The sequence below is a fragment of the Cydia splendana genome, chromosome 1 (genome assembly GCF_910591565.1).
Source record: "Cydia splendana chromosome 1, ilCydSple1.2, whole genome shotgun sequence".
In the NCBI taxonomy this organism is placed as follows: domain Eukaryota; kingdom Metazoa; phylum Arthropoda; class Insecta; order Lepidoptera; family Tortricidae; genus Cydia; species Cydia splendana.
In genome coordinates this window covers 7583293-7610397 of record NC_085960.1, presented here as the reverse complement: position 1 = coordinate 7610397, position 27105 = coordinate 7583293, and the positions used below count along the sequence as shown (strand labels likewise).

Here is a 27105-nt window from a genome sequence, read left to right as displayed (position 1 = left end):
TCCTAGTCGGCTGCTGGCTCTGGACTGACGCTGAGCGGGGCGACGTACCGGCTTTTATTACTGCCTATTTTATGTACCTCGTCCCCCGCTACCCGCGTGGCGCGCATGCGCGGATCGAGAGAGATCGGCGCATGCGCGCAGACTTCCTATCTCTTTCTAATAAGATACCTCTCTTTCTAATATGATACCTCTCTTTCTAATATGATACCCTCTTTTCCTCGGCCCTCATGCTTTCTTTATTTAAATATTTATTATCTTACAAGTTTTTATTTCTTATGCTATTCTACCTAACTTATTTTTCTAATTAGACTTTATCCTAATTAGCCTATTATCACATTCTTATTTGAAAGGCGCAAAGTGTGTGTCGCCGCCGGCGACCCACACTTTGCCCCTCCCGTTATGCAGAGTTACGTAATGAAACACAATAGGAGGATATTTTATTATTCACAAACTTTGGCTTATCTAAATTATATCTTAATTATTTTATTATCTAATTACATCTTATTAATCTAAGCGCGCGTCGTGTACACTACTTATATAAATGGCTACAAATATAATGACCACCAAAAAATACTTTGGTACCCTAAATAAAAAAAATCATGCTTACCAAAAAAAATTACTGAACACCAAAAAAATAAGGCCTAAAAATAAAAAAGTACCACCGTTTTAATTACGACTGCACTTCAAATACCAAATATATTGAATGATCACCAAAAATCTCTTGAAGACCAAATTAATGCGACATTTTCACCAAAATAAATCACTATGATTACCAAAAAATGTATACATATTACCAAATAAAGTAAACTGATGCCAACATTACTAGCCCCTCCCGCTCAACCCCTCGTACCCCGCACCGCATACCTACCTAATCTAACCTACTTTTATAGTAGCATTTCGTTATGCTACTAGAAAAGTAAGTTAAACTGCTATCAGTTAAGTGGGTTAGGTTAGGTTAGCACTGCGACCCTTACAGAAATGAAATGGTACTAGAAAAGTAGGTTAGGTTAGGTTTGAACTGCGACCTTTACAGTAACGAAATGCTACTATATAAAAGTGGGTTAGGTTAGGTTAGAACTGCGATCCCCACAGGACCGAAATGCTACTAGAAAAGTGGGTTAGGTTAGGTTTCAACTGCGACCTAAACAAAAACGAAGTGCTACTAGAAAAGTGGGTTAGGTTAGGTTTGAACTGCGACCCATACATAAACGAAATGCTACTAGAAAAGTGGGTTAGGTTTGCTATCCTATTAAAGCAAATGACTCCAAAATAATCATTCTTCCGGAAACGGAATGCTACTAGAAAAGTGGGTTAGGTTAGGTTTGAACTGCGACCCTTACAGAAAAGAAATGCTACTAGAAAAGTGGGTTAGGTTAGGTTTGAACTGCGACCCTTACAGAAAAGAAATGCTACTCGAAAAGTGGGTTAGGTTAGGTTTGAACTGCGACCCTTACAGAAAAGAAATGCTACTAGAAAAGTGGGTTAGGTTAGGTTTGAACTGCGACCCTTACAGAAACGAAATGCTACTAGAAAAGTGGGTTAGGTTAGGTTAGAACTGCGACTGTTACAGAAATAAAATGTTACTAGAAAAAGGGGACGAAGTGGATTAATTAATTTAATAGAATAACGATATATTAAATATTTGCACATTTTTAATTAAAATGTGGTTACAATTTTGGTGGTCATTTACTATTTTTGGGTTTACAATGATTATATTGGAGTCATTTGCTTTAATAGGATAGCAAGATTTAAAAATTTGGTTATATTTTTAAACTAAAATGGAGTTCTAATTTTGGTGGTCGTTTACTATTTTTGGGTTAATAATGATTAGTTTGGTGTCATTTCCTTTAAAAGGATAGTAAAATGTAATAAAATTGGTAATCATTTCACATTAAAATGGTGTTATAATTTTGGTGATCATTTATTATTTTAGGGTGGTAAAATAGATTTTTTTGGTATTAAATTTTACTAAATCTGGTGATCAGTTAAATAGCAGCCTATATAAATTACCTATGTATAGCGCTTCAGCCAATCCCAGCGTTTTCCCGCTTTTAAGGGGCTACCCGAGGTTTTCATCGATTTTTGACAAATTTTGAATCGTATCTCCTTTTTTTGCACTACAGATAGAATTATAAGACAAACGGTTATCGCTTTTTCAATCTTTTATTTCCGGTTTTGTCCACCGGATTTTGAAAAAAATAAATACTTATTTTTTTAAGAATTTTTTAAACGTTGTCTAAAAAAACACTTTTTTCGTATCTAGTTTGCAGTGAAGGATCTTACATGTACGAAATCTACATATTTGGGTTTGTCTTTGACGTCTCGAAAAACGTGTCCAGGGTTTTAATTTTAAACTAATTAACACAAAAGTTATGGCCAGAAAACCAGTTTTTTAGCCTAAAATTGTTCAACTTTGATGCCAAATATCTCGAAGACAATAAACTTTGAAGTAAATATGGGATACTATATTGCTTAAAGCCGTTGCTGTTAATAAAATAAGCCACAAAAAACTTTGGAAAACTAAGGGATTCGGATCGAAGGTCATTGGCGTGGGGTAGCCCCTTAAGAGGAAAGCGACTACTAACACATAAATCGCCGAGCGGGTTTCCGGCACTCAATATGTTATTAAAAGGATGTAGTGCCTGAAAAATATACCCTTTTGCTACCTATAGATTCTGTGAGATTAATGTACAATTTGAGACCTTCCGTCCACTAATGATTGTGGGATACGGATCTGCACCCGCAAGCCGGCCTCGGAATCCGTTCTCACTGTTTATTACCTATCGTTAATCTTGTGTGTAATGAATTATCTTTTATCTCTACATTCCTACGCGTTGTACAATTGAGAATCCGGATAGATTCGCGAAACTCAAGGATATTTTTATTCAGGATGTTTTGTTATATTGTAGGCAACTAATTAAAAAGTTTTTTGCCGTTAATATTTAGAGTTTATTAACAATACATTAATAGAGTTTATTAAAATTATACTCTAATAGCTACTTTTGTAATTCCTTGTTATTAATATATCTGTTCCTGAAATTCGGTACACTTATAAATATCGACTTTTACAAACATTATATCGTACCGGCAGATTGGTCCTTAAGATTACCTGAAGGAGTATTTTATTTCATATTGTTTCGATTAATACTTATTTTGGTCTTTGACCTTTTATATTATCTCTTATTTTTCGTAAAATTCATAACTACGAGGTTCTTGGAGAAATGGAGCGTGCAAAGTGCGTCTAAAATAGGCGGAACATACCTACACATAGTCTAACATGTGTTTATGTAGATTAACTTGTGTCATTATGGAAGCCCGAATGATTTTATCAACACTTCCGAAATCAGCACGGTCACAGCTCAGCTAGGTACGTAAATATTTTTTGTAGTATATCTGTAGTATACTTGTATTATTTTATTAAATTATGAAGTACCTATGGAGAAACTCAGTCATAGTCGCCACTGTCAATTTCAAAACAGGAATTAAATTATCCGACGATATTACGAGTATGCGCATAGAATATATATAGGTACCTGGGCGTTTTCATATTCGTTATCAAATTGCTTTTTGTGTAAAATTTTATAAGTAGGTATGTATTTAAATTTAGCTCCGTATCAATGTACTGAGTCCACTCGCTTATCTAGCAGTCAGGGCCAACATTAGAGGCATGCGACTTTGCCGCACGTCATTTGTTTAATGTTCTGAGTCCGCGCCGTAATCGCGGGGTGCACCTCAAGATTGATAATGATAGCGCTGGATTCTTGGGTAGTAATTAAAAATCTACAGTAAAAGGTGATAAGCGAGAGAAATGTTAGAACGAAGTTGATTACGTAGTGTTTTAGTTACACTTATCGACCAGAAACTGAAATTCTTATTTGGGCATTTTTATTTTAACTTGTACTTCAAAGGGCGACTTAAGTCGTGTTTCAGTGACGTCTAGTCTAACCGTCACATCCCTGACAAAATGTATGGGATTTGACATTGACCGTCAGTTTTGGGGCGATTGCTAACCGACCGTTAAAGTGAAAATGCCAATTTACAAGACTTGAGTTTAGGCTAAGAACAGTCCTTTTTTTGGCAATTAGGTAAAAACTTTAATTGGCATTCAAATTCATTGTTTTTTACGTTATACCTACCTACAAAAAACTATCCTCACACAGTCGGAAACTTCAATAAACCTAAGTGGGTCACCTATATCGGACCTACTTATTACCGGAGTAAATAAAAGTCCCATAAATCTAAAGCAATTGTTTTAGGACAGAAACGAACCATGTACGGCGGAAAATAGCGGAGCTGTCCAAAAAACACTGCTTGTGGGGTCTACGTAAACTGCTCCAGGGTCTGTTCTAAATTAAATCGTCGCACATGCAGTATTTTTTATTCAAAAAAATATATGCGTGTAATTTTAACAGACGAAAAATGTTATGATACATTTTGAAAAATGAAAGGGACAGTTGGAAAAATTTACTATGATTGACTAAAATAATGTAAATGATAGGCAGAGAGTACATAGATGTAATTAATAATTGTACATGTCGAAATTACCGATCCAAATCCATCCAATCCATCCATCCGATAATCCATCAAAAACTAGTGCCTTTGTGGTATAATGTGGTTGCAAGTAAAATAGGCCTTAATTTGTGGACGAACTCCATTTAAACGATTACATTAGTTAAAAAAATATATTAATTATACTAATTTTACCATGAAAACCATGAATGTATTTATTAGAACCTTGCATTATATTGTATATCTAGAACTAATATTTATTCAAATAAATATTGTTAATTCCTCACCAGCTCTGTTCCTGGCTAGCGCAACAAATAATTCTGACGTCTAATTAATCGCCCTTCTCAAACAAACCATTTATTTCGGTAGCGCCAATAAAGACAAATCAAAGGCGCTCCCTCAATACGTATTTCGCCTCATTTTATACATACCTACTTACAGAAGTAATGAGAAAATGATCGTTCGATCTGAATTATGTTGAAAAATGTAACGTTTTGTTTATTATGAAATAAGAGTAACCTGAGCGATAACTTGTGAGTAGCTATTTAAAAGTACCTACCCTTATGATTGACGAAGAGTCCAAGTGTGAATTCAAAACCAAGTGTGAATTTAAAACAATCAGGTTCTAGGCAAAGCCAGCCATGAAATGTTTGTATTTTTTAATACAAAAGCTTTCTTTGTTTGCTAAAATAAATAAGCCAAGGTAAAGTAGGTAACAGAAAGCCTTCGCGAGGAGCGAGGACCATTGTATTCAACGTTCAATCTAACCCAGGACAAAGGTTGCAGCGTACAAAATGCCTACAAAAGCGCTGGAAACTAGGTATTCGATACATAGTTACATTATTATATTGTATAAATGTACCATTACCATAATGCCTCAATCCAGATAAGAAAATCCCGAAAGGTGCCTCAGGTCTACACAAACGGAAAAACTGGACGTGTGATTAAATAGTTTTGAACAAGAGGCACAAAATTATAACTAGTTATTATTTCATAAACTGGTTTTAATAAAATAGTAGAATCTGATACAACAGTAGTATTAAACTCTACAAATCAATATAAAGAGCGTCAGTCGAGACGTCACACTTCACAGCATGCTTTCCAGACACATTTCTCCAAATGTAAACCGACACCCGTAATGTGTATTTACGGCTCAAATTATCGCCTCTCAAACGCCAATTTAAGTTTTCATATTTTTCCAACAAAAATGTTTCCTTGTTAGCGGTAATAGTAGGCTTTCACTATTTTGTGAGGCTAGGGATTGTCGCGGCCAGTCGCACGATTGTCTTGAGCGTGCGTAATTATACTTCATTGTAGCGGGCGTATTATGCCATGATACCAAGTGTAGATAGGAAGTATTGCTACAAAAAGTCACTGTGTTTTGTGGTTAGTAAAATCCGGTCATGCAATTGAGTTCGACTTATTATAAAAGTGTTTGATGTTTTACGTTTCACATTGTATTGATGAAGATGCACCTAACTAACTGTGTGGACAAAATTGATGATGTAGGCAAGGGGGCCCGAATAGATTTTTTCCGAGTTTTACAAGTCTCCATAAATAACTTTGAATGATTTTCATTTTATATAAATTGCATATTATGACATCACACGATATAGGTATTTTTTTTTCAATAACTAGTATTTTGTATTGTTTGCAAGTTTGATTGTGATATTTGTAAGAATATTATTAATGTCAAAGTATGCATGCAGCATGTTATTATTTTAGGTTAGGCATTACATTAGATTTGTAGATCCGCATTTGTGGATACAACATAGTGATCGAAATGTATTAAAAGTACCACCTGTATTTATTACCTATGTTATACGAATAAATTTCTGATTCTGATTCTGAATGAGATGAGATAATACTCGCCTCATCATCTCTAGAAAAAATATGTTTGTCCCTACTATATTTTTAGGCATCCTTCTAATTTCGACATAATTAACTATATTTGGACTTGTAATGCAAAAAAAGTATTACCTACCAGCTTCCTACTGGGTTCCCTAAAAAACGAATCTGAAAAATAAATGTAAATCGCAAGATTGAGCCCTGGGGCCTTATTGTAATATCACACGTCTTTTCCGTGGCACGTGATCGGAGCTAATCGTGAACGCTTTTTGAAAATATGCGTCTAGAGGCACATAGTTAATGAAAACAAAGATTCTACATAACATATATGCTCCCCTATAGAAGTTACACTAATATGATAAACAGAAATAGAATATGCTTGTGCTTATATACTTACTTAAGAAAAGGTCTCATTCCCATGAAACGAATGCCCTAATTATCGTGGCATGCATAACGAAAAATAAAAAGGAGTATGCTCGGACTAAAGCTAGCAAACAGAGTAAGAAATGTCAAAAGTAGAGGATGTGACGAAAAAAGCTAGGCGGCTTAAATGGCAATCAGCAGGTCGCCCATAGGCGACTGCGACTATTGCGAAAGAAGATAGTAGGTACAGGTGTTTAAAGATATAGTTTGAGTATCTACCTAAATTTTACATTGCAAGTTTATTACTTGTAACTTCTTAATAGCAGAAATACTAGTAAAGGCTATTGTAATTACCTTTTGTGTTTTATTCAAACTGCAGTTATTTAACTAAGCATGTTAAGTGTTGATGTTGACACAAGATTTGAACGATAATTAGCTTAACCTATTAATTATCGCCTTGCCTGCGATTTTTCCCATACCACTTACTCTATAGAGCAATCAAAGTAAGCTATCTATGAGATTATTATTTTTACCATCTGTCGTGAGACTAACTCATAAAACGGACGTTTTACTACTAAAAACGTCTAATCTTCTTGCTATTATGATGGGAAACCACACTTTATCCCTTGTTATTAAAGTATGAATTACTCTAATATTAATCTTTCACCGATTGTTTTTTGTTTAAAATACGGTAAAAAAGTCTTTGAACACAAATTACCGGGTGAATCAAGCAAGAAAGAGATCTCTTGTTCCGCTACTAGAAAAAAAGTGTAGGTATGTTTGTAAAAACGTAAAGCAAGCATAATAATTAAATAGAGAAGGGTTCCGCTTCTATCAATAGAAAAAAAATAGAAACGCATACTCAAACATAACGCATAGCAGTAACATTATAAATATTTTAAATATATGTTTTACTATAGTAACTGTTTTCTGTTTTTATCATTGATCTACCGTAATAATAAGTAAATATAGGATAGGTATATGTAGCCAACAATACTTTTTGCGTACGTATTACATGATAATTGATAAAAGTAAATTTATCAAGCGAAAATCTGCCGTTTATGAGTTTGTTCATATTTTTACGGTTGTTTAACATACCATTAAGAAATCCGACACGTACAACGAGCGTAAACCGTAAATACGGCTTTGACGTGCTATAACAAAGTTGATGTATGTCCAAAAATATTAGGTATGTATTCTAATAGTAAACATAGTAGTTTATAAAATACAGGTTTTATTGATAAATATTGATAATTCCTGTTGTGCCTAAAAATATATGCAATTGATGCTCCAGAAATCAAGCAGTGGAATAAAACTTATACAGGGAAATAATAAGAATATAATAACATCGCACAAAGAACCCCGATCACTGTGGGCCGTATAATAGAAAATTATGTTTGTAAAAAACCTAATTTGCTAGAGGCGGTAGTTACTCGCATGACAGACTTTACGTGCAGGACGCCTCGAGTACTATTTTAACTGATTTCGCAACACAACTCCAAACAATACAGTTATTTAAACCTCAGTTCTATATATTGGTAACGTAAGGTGGCTTTTTTCACGTTTACAATTCCACTTGATAAGAGGTTTAAAAAATGGATTGTGGATTTTCAATTAAGGAGGAATTTCGCAGTGTGAGTGAATTATGACGTTCTTGACACACTTCTCGTATTTATGTTTACAATTTCAGTGGATTTGGGAGAGACATTTTTAGAATTGCAACATTTTTCACAATAGGTACGGACTATTACTGAGCAGTTAAATTCCGCATAACAATGAAGATATTTAATTAATGTACAACGGTAAGAATAACATTATGTTAGGTTATGAAGGTGATTTTAGGTACCTACATTATTTTAAATCCTGTCATATGTAGGTACCTACCTCATTTTGGTATATATTATATAAGCAATGAATAATTAAATACCTATATAAGTTAAAATTAAATTACTTTAATTCCGTACGCTTGTTAATTAGTACCTAGGTACCTACATTATTATAACTCTTTTCTGAATATTTTATTTGAACGTCTATTTCGATATTTTTGCTCAAAAGAGTAAAAAAAGCTAGTATTTAAATGACCGAACTCTAAGTATTAAAATGGCATAAAAATACACATGTTGGAAAATTAGATTATTCGTCTGAGGACAAGTGTTATCTTTTTTTAAATTTTTAATGCAGTTTTTCGTACATTTTATAAAAATAGCAGTATGCTACCCGATAAAATTACCTGGAACATTACTTTATGAAAATAAAGATGCATAAATATACTTTAAACTCTATTTAAGTACGTTGTATACTATTAATTAGGGATAAAAATAAATAAAAATCTTTAACGAATACCTTACTTCCAAATCAAGCTCGATATTTAATAATTGTGTTCTTTTTGCAATATAATTTCAAACTGTTTAAAAATTGAAAACTGCACGCATTTGTTGATATAAGCGATATTTATTGTCATTCTTAAATATCAATGTTAAGTACCTACTTACTTCTGTTACCAAATATTTGACTAATGATCCCACAAAATTAATTGCTCCCAGACTTATAAGGAAGCTTTCAACAAGCTTCAAATTGCAATAATTTTCATAATCAAGGTGTTAATCACCGCTTTGAGTGTAAATTGAGTACAAAACCGGTTTACATGCGAGACCGCACTTAAATATGTTTTAGACAGGTTGAGGTGCCATCTAATCAATGTCCTGTCAGATATATAATTTGTCTATTTCCCAATGACATAATAAGTGCATGCAAATTAATGCCGCGGCCTTGCACCAAATAAAACTGGTGAATGAGATGTTTAGAATAACAGTAATTTATATGAAAGATGGCGAAAACAGTAGGTATAATACTGTGGCAATAAATCACTTAGGTATCTCCGATCTATCTTGGGACTCGCGCCGCTCTAAGGCCTTCGCGGACTGAGGACTACTTTGACATCCGGCGATCGGCGCCAATCGCGATGTCACGCAATATTAGAATTCATTAATACGAAACAGGAGCTGAGTTTTAAATATTTTAGGTAAATATACCCGTCTCGCTAACGGAAGCGGCACCTAAAAGTAGTGCGATAAGGACAAGGCGAAAAATCCTGCGTAAAAATCTCAAAAATCGAGGTTTCGTACTCCTCTGTTTTCTCCTCCAAAACTTAACCAATCGTAGCCAAATTTGGAAATCTAAATGATTATGAAATTATCTGTGTCGGACCGTTTTGCTTTTTTGGCTAATTGATATCAGTTTTGAATGCCACGCCTCTCATTGCGGCATAGTCAATTAGGCCATTTTGGCCATTTTTGAAGGGCTCTAGCGCCTTAAAAAACAAAAATATCAAAAAAAAACAAAACGGTCCGACACAGATATTGACAATATTAATCTGTGTTGAAAAAATCATTGCTCTAGCTTCAAAAACCACGGAGGAAAACGAGGAGTACGTTTGTATGGAGAAATGACCACTCCCGTTGGCTCTTAATGACGACCTGTCTGGTTTAGTCGGTAGTGACCCTGCCTATAAAGTCGATGGTCCCGGGTTCAATTCCTGGTAAGGGCATTTATTTGTGTTATGAGCACGGATATTTGTTCCTGAGTCTTGGGTGTCTTCTATGTATTTAGGTATTTATAAAGGCTGCTATTTAACTGATCACCAGATTTAGTAAAATTTAATACCAAAAAAATCTATTTTACCACCCTAAAATCATGAATGATCACCAAAATTATAACACCATTTTAATGTGAAATGATTACCAATTTTATTACATTTTACTATCCTTTTAAAGGAAATGACACCAAACTAATCATTATTAACCCAAAAATAGTCAATGATTACCAAATTTCAAACCCCATTTTAATGTGAAATGATAACCAAATGTTTACATCTTGCTATCCTATTAAAGAAAATGACACCAAAATAATCATTGTAAACCCAAAAATAGTAAATGACCACCAAAATTAGAACTCCATTTTAATGTAAAATGATAACCAAATTTTTAATTCTTGCTATCCTATTAAAGCAAATGGCTCCAAAATAATTATTGTAAACGCAGAAATAGTAAATGATCACAAAAATTGTAACCACATTTTAATTAAAAATGTGCAAACATTTAATATATCGTTATCCTATTAAATTAATTAATCCACTTCGTCACCTTTTTCTAGTAGCATTTTATTTCTGTAACAGTCGCAGTTCTAACCTAACCTAACCCACTTTTCTAGTAGCATTTTGTTTCTGTAAGGGTCGCAGTTCAAACCTAACCTAACCCACTTTTCTAGTAGCATTTCTTTTCTGCAAGGGTCGCAGTTCAAACCTAACCTAACCCACTTTCTAGTAGCATTTCGTTTCTGTATGGGTCGCAGTTCAAACCTAACCTAACCCACTTTTCTAGTAGCATTTCTTTTCTGTAAGGGCAGGGACCGTTACCGGTATTCTGACTACAGGTTATTATTGAGGTATAACCGGTGTAATTTGAATTTGGGTATTTATATCACTAAACCTCCGAATAGAGGTATTCGAATACCGGTATTCAATTGTGTTATCGGTTTAGCCAATTGACAACAAATACCACTATTTGATAGTTTACTCCTAAAGTTATTACCGGTAATAAGTAAGTGCCAATACCGGTTGTAGTAGTACCACGATTCGTTCCTTCGCTACTCGTCAAGGACGTGTTCGGCCCGCTTGTAAATACTTAATATCCGAATCTTAGAATGCCGGTTTCCATGTTGTCTGGTGAAATTAGCTGTTAGTTGATGATTTTGAATTATTAATATTTAATAGCGTTAATTTGATTCAATTATTTGTTTTTTTTTTGTTGATTTAATTGTATATTATTATGTACATATGTAGTTTGTAATCTCAAAGATATGAGCGCCGATCGCCGATAGGCGTTTAGCCGGCGGCGGCGCGCCGGTCAAAATTGGTTGGCAGTGGCAGCGAATCGGCGGCGTAGCCTTGAAAACTTGATTTATGCGAAAAGAATTCAAACCAAAAAATTGCTGGAAAAACATGTTTTTTTGCCTTTGAAACATTATAAAATAAGCGAAATTTTAATTTCAAGGATTATTTATTGAATTATGGTAGGAAAAAAGTTTTTCATGGCATGAACTGTAGATAAGCAGCATAATGAACATCTTTATATTGTGAGGTTATTGTTAGTATCAAGCATTTATTATAGCAATCATAAGTAATACATAGGCAAAGGATTAGATAATACATAGGTAGGGTAGAAAAAGGGGTTTCAATCGATGTGTGGAAGGGCGGTTACTGTTAATTGAATCTATCACTAATTCACTACACCTCATAAAACAAAGTCCCCCGCCGCGTCTGTCTGTAACTATATGAATGTATGTTTGCTATGAACTCAAAACCTACTCAACTGATTTTCATGCAGATTTCAGCTATCAATAGAAAGATTTTTGAAGAAGCTTTAGGTATACAATTTGTTAAGGTTTTGTGTAACCCGTGCGAAGTCGGAGCGTGTAGCTATAGTCAAATAAAATAGTTATTATATGTACGTATCGCTTGGAGAGTCGAGGTTCGAGGTGAATGATTACACACACTGCTCGCACAGAGTACTAATCGCAAAAATAGTATGAATTAATGAATGAGTGAATGTGACTTAAGCGTACGATATTAAAAGCCTATAAAAAAACCTTCAAGAAACTTATTGCAGTTGGCGGTTCAACTTGATATCGGTACGAAATACGGAACCCTAAAAAGAATATTAATTTCAAAATCTCGCTGTCATTACATGATTTTGTTGTTGTGTGCGGTGCCCATACCTTTACATTCAATTGTTGAGGATATGTTCTGGAATAGACGTAGTAGGTTAGGCTCCATATCACCTATTTCTTATTTATTGCATTGCTTTCATTGCATTTTTTATTTATTTATTGGCTCGCCACCGAATCGTTAACTACTTGTACTCGTAAGATCACGGTATTATCGCTTCTGGATTTCAGTAATGCTTTCAACACGGTTGACTTCGACATCTTGTTAGGCATATTGCGTTCTCTTAATGTATCTCCTGCAGTAGTTGACTGGTTTCACAGTTACTTAGTGGGGCGTCGGCAGCGTACAAAGGTGGATTCCTCTCGATCTTCGTGGTGCAACACGCTTGCTGATGTCCCACAGGGCGGCGTGTTGTCTCCTCTTCTTTTTTCTATCTTTATAAACTCCATCACTTCCAACATTTTGTCCTCCTACCACCTTTACGCCGACGACCTTCAAATATACTCTCAGGGCTCTGTTGCCGATCTATCACAGACTATCTGCGCCATGAACACCGACTTGGAGAGCATTTTAGATTGGAGCAAACGTTACGGTCTCAAGGTAAACCCTACTAAAACTCAGGCTATGATAATAGGTAGCTCAAAGCTTACTGCTCGGATTGATTTTGGTTCTCTACCTGCCATTGTCTTTGACGGCATTCAGATTCCCTACTCTCTCCAGGTAAAGAACCTCGGTGTGATGATGGACCAGAGTCTCTCTTGGGCGCCTCAGGTGCGTGAGGTTAGCAGGAAGATGTTTGCAGCAAGTGCATCACTCCGCAGACTTCGAAATTTCTTGCCTTACGCCACTAAGATTGCGCTAGCTCAATCCCTCTTACTGCCCATATTAGATTATGCTGATATTTGCTATCTGGACCTTACGGAGGACCAGCTGAATAAGCTTGAGCGCCTCCAGAATCTCTGCATAAGGTTTATATTTGGCCTGCGCAAATATGACCATGTGTCACAATTCCGTTCTCAGCTCAAGTGGCTTCCTATTCGACTTCGCCGTGACTCTCATGTCCTCGCCCTTCTTTATGGCATTCTCTTTAATCCCGCTACACCACCTTATCTCAAAGAGCGTTTCAAGTATCTCTCTTCTATCCGATGTTCTCAGACTCATATTCTTGCTCCTCCTTCATCTACTTCAAAATTTTATAACACCTCGTTTACCTTCCGGGCTGTTCGGTTGTGGAATGCTTTGCCAGTAGAATTAAGATTAGCTAAATCTCTCCCCATTTTCAAAAATCAGCTGAAAGTATACTTTTTATCTCTGCCTTAAGTTGCCATTTTATATATTGTATATATGTAAGTATAAATATGTATTATGTATATATATATTGTATATTTATTTGTGTATTAGGTTTTGTTGTAATACTAATATAAGTAGTTTTGTAATATGTGTGTTTGTGTTTAATAGTCTCCATATTTTGCTCCGTGCACTACCTGTTGACTTTTGTTTGAGTTCTACATTTCCTGCTACCCAAAGGTTGTCTGGAAGAGATCGCTCTTTAGCGATAAGACCGCCTGTTGTTACCTGGTTCTATTTTTCCGTTAAAATTTCTTTGTAGTTTTACATGTATGTAAAATGTATAATTATTGGTGCAATAAAGAATATTTACTTACTACTGCCACTTGTTTAGCTTCAGCATAGACAAGAGAAAGTATCAAGAAAAAAAAAAGAGAAAAATAATATCTATTAGATATGAGCGCCGCGCTGGCGCGCCGCCGCCGCCGACGCTGCGCTATTGGCGTGGCATCGGCGTGACCTTGTTAGATACTACTACTATCAGAATCAGATAATAGATATTTAACCGAGTTTAGATCATTAACGGCGCTACTCAGAATAGGTTATAGGCATTCAAAAGGTCCATATAATCCTAAAATATCAATGATAAATGCAAACCACTGTTCAAATTTCAAAGCTTTGCTCTCTCGCAGCTCAATCTTTGGCCCTGTTTGGAACTCAACTTTCGGCCTCGCTTTTTAAAACGCTTGGTCATTGGTCCTTGTCCGATCTTATCTGCATTGCAGCTCAGCCGTTGGCCTCGCACGAATTCATTTCTAATGAACTTCAGTTCAGACAAATGTAAAGTATTTCATCATTATTTCATAACAAATCATAGGTAGGACAAACAACACGACAGTGGCTGGGAAAAGTCAATATAGTTTTTTTTTATTAAGTACGACCTAACTTATAAAGAAATCTTTTTGTGTTTTATTTGTATTACAAAGTTTTTATACTGCCTAAAATGTAGCGTTTTAAAGTGTCTTTTTCATATCAAGTAATATTTAAACATACCGTTGGTAACCGTTAGGTTGGTAAGAAATGGTTGCCAAATGACATGATGGTAATTTAATTACGGCAATAATTTAGAAAACGCGTAATATGTTTTGGATAGCCTAGTAAATACTCAGAAGGCTTTAATGTAGAGTTTCTATTACACAGCCACGTTCTCATGCAGTATCAAAAATTTTGCTACGCCAATTTCACGCCGATCACGCCGCCGCCGCCGGTGAAATAATCATCGGACGCCGCCGCCGATGTTGTCTACGAAAATAATAGTATTTTTGGTACCAAAACTGATGTATGGAGTGAGCACTCTATGTATTTTTTTCTCTATGGTTAAATGCACATAATGATTATTTTTAGATATAATTTTAATTTATTTTTTTGTTCGGTAAATAAAACTAAAATATGATATGAAAAGTTTTCTTGATTTCTATTTAAAATTAATTGTTTTTATATGAAGTACCATCTCTTAAAATATCGGTAGCTAATTTGTTAGCACCTTATATAAACACAATAAATTCCCGATCAATCTAATCTGCACAGCATTTGCAACGCCAACGTCATGGAAATGTCATCGTTAATGTCAAATTTCTATGAAAATATGACATTTATATTTTAATAGCACTCCCTCACTTTATTCTGTTCTAATTGGTGCAGAATTAGCTTAGACCAGTGGTTCCTAACCTGGGGGTAATTACCCCCGTGGGGGTAAAACTGGTATTTTACGGGAGCTAACCTAATATAACAATACAACAAACGTACACATTTTATTTTTTATTACCATTGGGAGGAGGGGTAAATCAGATTCCCTAGTTAGTCATAGGGGTGACCGGACTGTAAAGGTTAGGAACCACTGGCTTAGACAGACTCTAATATCTAACAAGGTCACGCCGATGCCACGCCGATAGCACAGCGTCGGCGGCGGCGGCACGAAAATTTTGGCGGCGACGGCGGCGCGCCGGCGCGGCGCTCATATTTCATATGGAAATGTTTTCTAAGATTAATTATTTTCATTAATTCATTCATTCATTTGGATTTAATTCGTAATGTTTCTTGGTTAGTATTTTCCTTGCCTGTCGTTTCACTCGGTAGCAAAGTTTGTTTAAAGGATGACTCACGTTAGACCGAGCCGTGTCCGGGCCGGAGCTTCCGGAGCTTACTTTTCTATGACATGACAGGCGATCACGTGATGCTTTTCATAGAAAACGATGCGCCGGGAGCGCCGGCCCGGACACGGCCCGGTCTAACGTGAGTCATCCTTTAACCTCGTGCCTTGAAACGGTCGCAACGCTCAATTTTACAGTTTTCGGACCACTTGCTACGCTCGTGGTTAAATTATGAAATCTTTCGCTTGCACAGCGATCAATATTAGCATGAGGACTTAACAACAACTTTAACCTCTTGTAATAATTATTTGTTTTACAACCGCTAAGTTGTTGGTCTTTACTCTTTGATCACGTGCAGTGAATACCGGTATTAAATACAAAGACCATTACCGGTATTCTGAATACCTGTTATTATTGAGGTATTAATGAATACCGATATTTGATTATGTCAAATAGTGTACAAATAGCGATAAAGACAAAAACGGAATGACAGCAATACCTCTAATTCAAATACAGGTTTAACATTTTAACCGGTATTCGTTTGGCAGTTTTTATACAGGTATTTAATAAAACCGGTTATACGGTCCCTGTGTAAGGGTCGCAGTTCAAACCTAACCTAACTCACTTTTCTAGTAGCGTTTCGTATCTGTATGGGTAGCAGTTGAAACTTAACCTAACCTACTTTTCTAGTACCATTTCGTTTCTGTAAGGGTCGCAGTGCTAACCTAACCTAACCCACGTAACTGATAGCAGTTTAACTTACTTTTCTAGTAGCATAACTAAATGCTACTGGAAAAGTAGATTAGGTTAGGTAGGTATGCGGTGCGGGCTACGGGGGGTTGAGCGGGAGGGGCTAGTCATTTTGGCATCAGTTTACTTTATTTGGTAATATGTATACATTTTTTGGTAATCATAGTGGTTTATTTAGGTGAAAATATCGCATTAATTTGGTCTTCAAGATTTGGTGATCATTAATGATTTTTGGTGATCATTCAATATATTTGGTATTTGAATACAATTTGAAGTGCAGTCGTAATTAAAGTGGTGGTACTTTTGTATTTTTAGGCCTTATTTTTTTGGTGTTCAGTAATTTTTTTTGGTAAGCATGATTTTTTTATTTAGGGTACCAAAGTATTTTTTGGTGGTCATTATATTTGTAGCCATTTATAAATATTTATATATTTTATATAACGTTATCTAAGTACCCACAACACAAGCCTTACTCAGTTTACTGTGGAGCTTAGCCAATTTGTGTAATAATGTCCTATAACATTTATTTATTATTTATTTTTTCATGCATGATCCAATAGCTACCCTGTAGGTTGTCATTGCCTTGATTTTTATGAGTTTTTTTAAATAATTATTATCACTTTCTTAGTCAAACATAAAGTATTACCTATTACATAAAGTATTACTAATGAAATAGGTGCTCTTTATTACTAGTCTGGATTTCCCATGTCATAATAAAATTAGATAAGCCTACGAAATGCGAAATATTTTTATGATATCCGCTGCCGACCACAAAATTTACGTAAACATATGTTAATGAATTAATTATATATGCATAAGTTACGCTATGCTAAGCAAATGCAACTAGTTAATAATCAGGATGTATGTTAGCTATGTTGTGTGATGCGATGTGAAAGGTAATCGAGTAAAAAAATATATTTTAACAGTAACTTTACCATAATGATTAAATTAAACGACATATGTAGCTATGAGCATGATCCATATACTACGAACAGTCGTGATCACAAGAGCCGACATAGTTCAAACAATCGTTTGAACTCTATTCGCAGAAAGTTAACAACATACCTTGAATGTGTCCGTCACGACGGAAAAGGGTTTATTATCGCTCAAAGAACTAGAACGACCAGTGGCCTTTAGCGAGGCGCTAGAATTCCTTGGCATTAGTACATTCAATACGTAATGCTAGTTATAGTGACCGGTTGATTTATGAAGCCGAATAGGTTGAAATGGAACGCTAGGCCATGTGGTTCATTCGACAGTTCGTGAGATAGGAGTATGGTTTCCATGATTCTGTGCCGCCATCCGGCTGGTTTTAGGCTGCTCTCATATTATAACGGTTCCCTGCGATTTTAACTAGACCAGTGTTTTTCAAACTGTGGGTCGCGACCCCCTGGGGGGTCGCGAAGCCTCTACCAGCCTTAAATCAATACATAAGCGAAACATTTTGTTCGTACTAAGGTCATAGTGATTTGAACTAGATCGTTAGTCACCTTACTGGGGTCCATCTTCTCCTGTCCTCCAGTTTGCCTCCACTCAAGAAACTTTCCGGCGCTGAAGCGTGCAGCGGCTATTGCATATACGATTATTATTTCACGCGCACTGTCACAAGTCTGGCAATTCTCTGACCATAGTTTTTTTACGGATCTCCATATCATATTTTTGTTCCTTGCTCCATTGGTCTTTGCACAATTACGTTTACTTCAAAAGCTGGTCCTAATTCCTAATGCCAGAAGGTATTCTTTATTAGTCAACCAGAAGGCCTCCTAAAGATTAATATATTTGGTGCATTATATCGTAATCGACTAGTTTGTAATCTAATTAATTACACATTTATAATATATTACATTGCAATCTGTCATACGTAGTTAACTCGATATATTATGTGAAGCTACAGCGGTGGATAGCTATAATAGTTCATCTTCATTAATATCATCCGAATTAGGCAGATCAGTCAAGTGTGAAGTGATATGCAAATGAGGCTAATCTGATCCGATGTGTATATTCAAATGCACTTACATATACAATTTGCGCAATAGAAGTTGGTAGGTACTTATATACAGTATTAATCTATAAATTTAGTAACTCATGGTGTACATCTTGGTCACGGCGTGATTAGTTATCTTTACGTAAACTCCTATTGCTATATTAATTTTAATATTGTGATTATACGATTTAATTGTAAAATAATCTATCAATATACTTAATAATATATTTAGAGGATGTTTATAACCTGCAAATAAAATTTAATACTTAGTTGTAATATCCATAGGCTGCTATAAGTGCTAAGTATTTAGGGAATTACCTATACGCTTAACATAATATGACGTTGCAAAAAGTCACCGTCTGCCAGAAATAAAACTTTGTACTATTTTATCAGGCAGGCTTCCGGTCCTATATTATCTAATAGCCCCAGTATTTAGTCCCTCGCTTTCATTTAAAGCCTAGTTCATTTTAGATTCCATCAAGCCTCCTTGCACCCGGGTGCTGCCTAAGTCCCATGGCACGGGCATGGGCAAGGGCAGTATCCGCTCGGCGTACCCCTTATATTTCATTGTTCCGTGAACGGGATAAACAAAAAACACCCTTGTTCTACTTAATAATATAATACAACAATACAAGTAAATTAATACTTTAACGAAAATTATTTTTAAGGTATAATCGGTTGAGTTACTTAACTCTTTTCATCTTAGTGTCTCCGCTCACACGGAGAAGGTGCCCGCCCGCGGGTAAAAATCCATCCAAAAATTGGTCGGATCGGTCGGCCGCGCCAATTAGCGTTGCTCATACTATTTTTGAATAGGCGTTCACCCGCTTCGTGCACCCGTGCAAGACAGCGTAGGTACTGCTTATTATTGATTATTTATTGTTGATTGAGTATTTATTGTTCGTTGCTCTATCGTATTGTATGAAGACACGGAACACCGAATTGTTTTTTTTAGGCTCGTTGGCTAACTTTCCAGCCATTAAACTAGAACTTAATTATATATTGCATATCAGGTATTATTAGTCAACAATAATGTTACTACTGATTTCATTTAATACGAAGAAAACTATGTTACCTACGTAAACGTTACATCACAGACAATAAAACAGAAACAGAGATAAACTCTTAGACAAGTGACCGCAGAAACAGTAAAAAGCGCAAGTAGGTACATAGGTAAGAGGAAATATTAAAGTGGGACGAACTATCGCTAGTTGTCGCGGTCGGCTATATTATTTAATCTAATACTTATATATGTCACAGGTTTAAGTGACAAATGGGTTTAAGTATTTAAGAGAAGAGACAGACTTTTATTTGTTGAATTGAAATAGCTGACTGAACGACCGCGAAGCGCGAGCGACGATTCTAAGCAAAAATGCTTTCGTACATATGCCTCTCGGGCTGTACTAGTTCATCTGCAGGTCGCATGACTCACAATACAGATTGAACAGATTCTTGTGAAATTTCGTATGGTTTGACTTATGGTGTTTTTTTGTCGATACTTTCTTTTTTTTCGTAATGTGCAAATCCATGGGGTTCGTGAGGTCTACATCTAAATAAATATCGGAGCAACTAGTTAGTTATAAGAAGAATATATTACATACTTTATACGCTAGGAAAATGTACATAATTGCTTTATTTGTTATTTCATTTTAGCCAAGAATTTCGATAAACAGAGCTCACTCGAACTGAGGTCTGAGTGATCTTTGCTGGATTCGTTTAGAGTAAATGCATTAAACCTTGCTAAGTTATTGACCCAACATCTAATTACAGCTATGTGTACTTATATTAACCCGCATAATTTACGGAAACCCTGTAATGTTATAAATACGGTGTAACCGCACGTTTTCTTCAAGGAAATGTGTCGTAACGGTGCTTTACACTGTATTTTGTATCTCATTTTCTTACAGTACATTCCATTCACAGTTATTTATTGACACTTAGATTAGGTATGCATCTTATTACAATACTTCCTTGCTTATTAGCCATCTGATTAATGAATGACTAATCATCAAACTTATGGTGAGGTTGTTTACGTAGCTGATATTATTATGGGCTAAAGCTGTCTTACCTGTATAGTTTCAACTGCACAGATAAAGCCTGTTAGAAAACAGCACAGTCGATGCCACACATGCTACATTTTACCTGTGTAGTTTGCAAAACTGCGCAGGCATACCCACTGTGTATGGCCAGCTTTACAATACCACGTGTGGACATGCTTGGCTGGGCTATTGAAACATTTGCCTTATACAATAAGTTTTAACCTCCTCCTACAGATATTGCCCGTCACAAAACGAACGTGTACTTACATCAAGCCAGTGCCGGATTTACCACTAGGCTGAGTAGGCTGAAGCCTAGGGCGGCAGATTTTAGAGGGCGGCAAATTTGGGCCAAAATTTTTTTTTATTTGCTGTTCAGTTAGGCTTGACCAGAATTTTGCCGCTCCCCTATTTATTTGTAAAATTTAAATAACAAGCATTATTTGTCGATTTTGCCGCCCTCTGACATGTCAAGATATTGAGACAGATAGACGGCCGGACGGACAACAAAGTGATCCTATATGGGTTCCGATATGAAGTACGGAACCCTAAAAATGTACCATTTTCTATCAAATTACGCTATTTGTATCGAAAAAATTTCGCGCTCGCTACGCTCGCGTTTTTATTTACGACCATTATTTTATTTGTGACCCATGCTCCCGCCCCCTTACATTTTTTATATAGGTATACCTACGTGCTTATCGCTTGTGAGTTTGGGAGGTCGGCGATTCTTGTGTCTTCGTGGTGTTGAATATATCTCACTAAATTGTTCCGACCCCATGCCGAAACTCAGGATAGAGTGCTCTTGATATCAGATACAAGCTTTTCATAACTTTCCAGCACCACAGAACGAGGGATATTGGCATGGCCGGCCTGTGTAATACGCATCCCTAGTATTGTTGTCTGCATAGCAATGATTATCATTGATATGCAGCAATAATAGCGTTGGGGATAGCTCAGAACCTAGCGGAACGCCAGCGCTAATGTCCACACTATCGGAGCTGCTTCCGTCTACTATACGGCTCATATGCGTCTACCGGACAAAAAGCTAGCGATCCATTTGTATAGCATAGTCATTCAAGCAGACTCAATGCCAGACACTGCCCAACTTCTTAGCTATATCCAGCCTGACTGCCAATGCCTCACCTTGATTCTCAATGGCCAAAACCCAGTGGTACCCACCGGTCGCCGATCAGATCAAGAAAATATAAAGAGGTCGCATCGTCATTGAGTGACAAAAACGGCCCATATAAATCTGTATCTAGAATAGTAACATCACCTTATATGCATTTTAATATGACTATGGTGCGTTGTACTGTTAAATTAAACGCCTCTGGTTGGAAAGTACTTTAAAAAGCCATAAGCGAGATGGATAGGGGCGGCAAAATCGGCATAGCCTACGGGCGGCAAATGTCTAAATCCGGCACTGCATCAAGCCGATATTAGAATAATGGAATCATGAATATCTTTAAAGGAATATTTGACATATCTATTTGTAAAATAGATATGTCAAATTTGACGTTTCCGCGATTCTGGAGGTCCTCTTGAACGATTTCGACAAGTTATGACTTAGATATCCAAGTCACATCTAACTAGTCGATATCTAATGTAGATCTAGTTGATCTCTAAATCGTCTCAAGATCTTGTGATTATCTCGAAATCCGAATAGGCCTGTGTAGATCTGTGGCGGGGCGTTAATGAAACTCGATTCCCATCGGTTAATTTCCCGACACAGGTGAGCAATGTTCCTACAGCTCGTGAAGAAAAGTAAAGTCAGATTAATTCCGGCCTGTTTACTAATATTTATGATGCACCGCCATCGGTAACTGATCGGTAATTGATATAACTAAGAATTGCTGACCTAGCCTATTATATAACACCAAGAACTTTATTACATGCCTTTTTGAATAACTTTTTTCCCGGTAAACTTAGGTTTGTCTTTGCTAAGGTGACGTAAGTATGTAGGTACTTAAGTTTGCTAAGATTTAAAAGCGCTATGTATATCGTCTTGTGACTCCATTAATCATTGTCTGAGTTCATCGGGACACATCCCTAGTACCTATCACAAAGTACCTATCTGCCTGATGTGACCTATTGACGTGACACTGTAAAGTGTAAACTGTCATTAATAGAACTTGCTGCACTGCTGAACAAACCGCCATACTAAAATTGACACTGAATGTGAATTTACTAGTAACTTTTGTTTACATAGTTAGCAAGTTCATTGAATTACACTTTACCTTATTCCATCCATACCTATTTACCTATAGTAGATAAGTCGATTTCTTTAAAGTAGGAGGTAGTCCTTCAGAGGCAAAGATCTAACACAGAAACATTTACTTACCTACATGAGTTAAATAATTATAGGAATTAAGGCATTTATTAAAACTAAATGAAATAAACAAAAAACAAACATAATAAACCTGTAGGTAAAAATTAATTAAAACAGAGACAGACACTTTGAGACAGTTATATTATTTCCATAGTAATACGTATAACATACTTTTATAATTAGACCAAAATTCACAGAGGAACTGTGCCTTTAAGTTTAAAGGTTTTTTAGAATTTCTTACTATTTATTATCTTGAATATCAAAGTACGTGATATTCGTAAGTAGTTAAGCTTGACGTGAAACATCGCAAATTGTTATAATTCATTTACGTTTACAACGAGGTTAATAATAACGATGTCTCAACCGCCGATAAATTTTATTCATGTAGCAACACTTAGCTAGAAATCATTGTTATCATAGTCTAATAAAACATGGTCTTCCATTCCCAGAGTGACACGGGCCTACGTCACAACAACATGGCCGCTATATATAGCGCTATCGCATATTATCATATAGCGCTGTCGCATGATGACGTAGGCCCGTGTCAGTTAGGTGACCTAGAAAAGACGGGAATGGAGTACCAGGCGGAGTATATTATTATACCATGATTGTTATTACATTTTGACGGGTAGTGAGGGATTTTACTGTGATTATAGTACTGTGATGTGACTTTATTATCTTGATTGCAAATGAAATAGTGTAACTGCTGTCTTTGGGCCGTTGATATGTAAACCGGGGTGAGTTCACAACAACGTACTTTAAAAAAAATGTATTATACTTTATTATGCCATCATAAGTACGACTCAAAGTGTTGTATCTAGCTTATCTATTCTCACAAGCCAATTCGAACGTGTACTGACATCAAACCGATTTTAGAATTATATTGGAATATTTGGAATCATATCAGTTAGCTGTCATTCGCGCGGGCGTCTTGTTTGCACCAATACTTGTGCAGTCAAGTCTGAGCGAACCAAATGAACACGTCATCATGCGACAGCGCTATATGATAATATGCGATAGCGCTATATATAGCGGCCATGTTGTTGTGACGTAGGCCCGTGTCACTCTGGGAATGGAAGACCATGTTTTATTAGACTATGATAACAATGATTTCTAGCTAAGTGTTGCTACATGAATAAAATTTATCGGCGGTTGAGACATCGTTATTATTAACCTCGTTGTAAACGTAAATGAATTATAACAATTTGCGATGTTTCACGTCAAGCTTAACTACTTACGAATATCACGTACTTTGATATTCAAGATAATAAATAGTAAGAAATTCTAAAAAACCTTTAAACTTAAAGGCACAGTTCCTCTGTGAATTTTGGTCTAATTATAAAAGTATGTTATACGTATTACTATGGAAATAATATAACTGTCTCAAAGTGTCTGTCTCTGTTTTAATTAATTTTTACCTACAGGTTTATTATGTTTGTTTTTTGTTTATTTCATTTAGTATTAATAAATGCCTTAATTCCTATAATTATTTAACTCATGTAGGTGAGTAAATGTTTCTGTGTTAGATCTTTGCCTCTGAAGGACTACCTCCTACTTTAAAGAAATCGACTTATCTACTATAGGTAAATAGGTATGGATGGAATAAGGTAAAGTGTAATTCAATGAACTTGCTAACTATGTAAACAAAAGTTACTAGTAAATTCACATTCAGTGTCAATTTTAGTATGGCGGTTTGTTCAGCAGTGCAGCAAGTTCTATTAATGACAGTTTACACTTTACAGTGTCACGTCAATAGGTCACATCAGGCAGATAGGTACTTTGTGATAGGTACTAGGGATGTGTCCCGATGAACTCAGACAATGATTAATGGAGTCACAAGACGATATACATAGCGCTTTTAAATCTTAGCAAACTTAAGTACCTACATACTTACGTCACCTTAGCAAAGACAAACCTAAGTTTACCGGGAAAAAAGTTATTCAAAAAGGCATGTAATAAAGTTCTTGGTGTTATATAATAGGCTAGGTCAGCAATTCTTAGTTATATCAATTACCGATCAGTTACCGATGGCGGTGCATCATAAATATTAGTAAACAGGCCGGAATTAATCTGACTTTACTTTTCTTCACGAGCTGTAGGAACATTGCTCACCTGTGTCGGGAAATTAACCGATGGGAATCGAGTTTCATTAACGCCCCGCCACAGATCTACACAGGCCTATTCGGATTTCGAGATAATCACAAGATCTTGAGACGATTTAGAGATCAACTAGATCTACATTAGATATCGACTAGTTAGATGTGACTTGGATATCTAAGTCATAACTTGTCGAAATCGTTCAAGAGGACCTCCAGAATCGCGGAAACGTCAAATTTGACATATCTATTTTACAAATATCTTTAAATTATCCGTATCGTAACTTGTTGAAGTCTAGTAGAAATCTAATTCATTTTCCGAATCGAGCCGACAATTTATCATTTTACCTTAAATCAAACTGATAAAATTTTAGAATTTTTAAAGTAGGGTAGGGCGGGGCTTAAAGGTCCGCAGGTAAAAAGGTTGATTATGCATCCGAAATGGAAAGGACATTTGATAATGAACTGAGAATGTTATTGAAGTCCTTGAGTTACAAAAGCGCTTTAAATAAATCAGAACGTTGTCAGAAAACTTTTTTGCACGGCATTACTGTCAACATAGACGAAGAATTCAAATAAATAGTCACGGTTATTTTATAGAAAAATAAAACTTTGTGTAGTTTTTTCTGGTTGTTTTTTAGTACAAATAAGTTTGTAACATTCGTGTTTGGACTATTTTTCTACAAGAATAAATGCTATAAATTATATATACGGCGCTTACACCTTCACGTGTCGTACAATCTTGAACTCTTATTTCATATCGGATTAGATAAAAGCAACCACACTCATAGTCTAATAAAACATGGTCTTCCATTCCCAGAGTGACACGGGCCTACGTCACAACAACATGGCCGCTATATATAGCGCTATCGCATATTATCATATAGCGCTGTCGCATGATGACGTAGGCCCGTGTCAGTTAGGTGACCTAGAAAAGACGGGAATGGAGTACCAGGCGGAGTATATTATTATACCATGACCACACTAAGGTTACAAAGGCTTTTGTATTGTACTTGTGGGTAGGCGACAAAAGGGAGGAGTCAAACAAGATGCCGGTATAGATAAATACAAGGGTCTGATTCGGACACTAAATGTTTCTTAATAAAATTGAATGTATTGTTCTGTTCATATAGATTAGTTGTTAAGATGTGAAACTGGAGTTATTTAAATAAAAAAAATACAGCGTCCTAACATTATTGGTTGTGAGTATAGGTGTCTACATATAACATAACATATACAGTGGTATTACTTTAAATAATATTTTTTTATTATCTTCTCGTTCATAATCCTAAACGAAATTATAAGGAACAAAACTTAAATCTCTTGTTGCACTTAAAATCGAATTTGTATTTATCTGTAGTCACGATCGAGTTAATAAATTCTCGTATCTGTTTCACGAAAGAAACAATGTACCGATGACTCATTATACGTTGTAAGATCTCTTGGTCTACTTACGCATCTCAATTGATCAGCGATAGATAGCTGGTGTTCATCGAGTGAGCAGGTAATAAATCATTCTGTAATCGATTCCAAATAGTTTTGGATACGATTCGAATAAAAGAGCGTATGTAAAAAGTAGTGACAGACTTGACCTATAAGTATTATTAGAGGAGAGCACACCATAGACCGTTTAAAAAGGATTAAATACATTGAAACATGAAAAATAAAAGCTTGGGCAAATTTTACTACGTCGCCGGTAAATTTAATGGCGGATGATGCTCACTGCGATGCTGTACTGTGACCATCTCCGACAAATGAACGCAGGAGTGCACTCGAGCAAGCCCGATGATCTGTTATCTTATCAGTATGTTTTCATTTCAAGATTCAATGACAACTGTATGATCATATATTCAAATCAACACTATTTTTTGGATGAAAATATGACCATTTAATCTATGTACAATACGTTCTCATACTAGACTCGAGATTGCGACAAGATTATTCAAGTCGGGCTAGTGGTTTGGCCGGGAAAAGTGTATTCCAGTTGAAGTGCTTATAACCTTTGCCCCTACTAGTATTTCCAGA

General features: G+C 35.9%; 1 protein-coding gene and 1 long non-coding RNA gene across 2 annotated transcripts in view; both read left to right on the top strand.

Annotated features, from left to right (window-relative positions):
- The window catches only part of LOC134795154 (uncharacterized), an 84335-nt gene that overhangs the window by 21924 nt on the left and 35306 nt on the right, over positions 1 to 27105 (top strand). The gene's annotated exons all lie outside the window — the stretch shown is intronic.
- LOC134796570 (uncharacterized) lies at positions 10189 to 17146 on the top strand. Its single transcript, XR_010144960.1, has 2 exons — positions 10189 to 10329; positions 17043 to 17146. It is a non-coding gene; the product is annotated as an uncharacterized LOC134796570 (long non-coding RNA).